The sequence below is a fragment of the Wasmannia auropunctata genome, unplaced genomic scaffold (genome assembly GCF_000956235.1).
Source record: "Wasmannia auropunctata unplaced genomic scaffold, wasmannia.A_1.0 LD336111.1, whole genome shotgun sequence".
NCBI lineage: Eukaryota > Metazoa > Arthropoda > Insecta > Hymenoptera > Formicidae > Wasmannia > Wasmannia auropunctata.
Genome location: NW_012026779.1, coordinates 378,437 through 379,346, shown reverse-complemented (window position 1 = coordinate 379,346; position 910 = coordinate 378,437). Strand labels below are relative to the sequence as shown.

At 33.1% G+C, this 910-nt stretch overlaps 1 long non-coding RNA gene across 1 annotated transcript; it reads right to left on the bottom strand.

The window, feature by feature from the left end:
- Nucleotides 1–53: 53 nt before the first annotated feature.
- LOC105448797 lies at nucleotides 54–649 on the bottom strand. The gene is made up of 2 exons (XR_974279.1): nucleotides 600–649; nucleotides 54–511 (listed from the first exon to the last, which is right to left on the bottom strand). It is a non-coding gene; the product is annotated as an uncharacterized LOC105448797 (long non-coding RNA).
- Between the last annotated feature and the right edge of the window lie 261 nt (nucleotides 650–910).

Below are 910 nucleotides of genomic sequence, written 5' to 3'. Positions count from 1 at the left end.
AAAATAATTTTTTGTATATCGTATTGCGTTCTATTTCACGGAAACAGTACTTCCAATAATTCATTCCTTTTTATTTCGCCCAATCTGCGGAGTAGAGTTTCTTGCTCTCCTCGAACTTCATTATTCAGTTCTTCGTTATTATCTTCGTTGTTAACATCGAATTCAAGATCAAAATTATCGTTGTTATCAATACATAAATTGTATAGAACACAACAAGAAATAATGAATTTTGATATTTTATCAACACTGTGAATATGTAACTCTGTGAGTTGTCGAAAACGGCTCTTTAATAGTCCAAATGCATTTTCAATTAATACTCGTGTCGCACAGAATCGTTTATTAAATTTGCGTTGTTTATCCGTCAGATTTCCATAATCTCTATAGGGAACCAATAGCCACTCTCTTATAGAATATGCTCCATCTCCCAATATATGATATTTGCGTTCACATATTGCTGGTAAATTTTCACTGATATCCGACAGATTTAAAACACGTGAATCGTGGATCTTTGCTGGAACACCAGTAAAAACGTCAATAAATCTTTTATTAGCATCGCATATACCCTGTAGAGTAATTGAAGGAATGTCATGTCTATTTACATAAGTGGACTTTCTTTTGTGTGCTGGTGTTATCACCTTAATTGATGTATGTACAGTCAACAGCAATGAATCGGTGGGTCATAGTAGAGTAGTGGATTTACCGACGTTGAGTCGATAATGACGAACGCGCGCGTACGAAAAATGCGGTAATTCGGAAGAAACATTAGCACATTAATTGTATTTTAGGCGATGAATACACAACCGATTTTTTCTAGTTACTACTTTTCTTTCTTCTTGGATTAAGTATTTGTATTGTTTAAAAGTATGAATATTAAATATAATGGGAAAAATATATGATAGAATTAAACTGA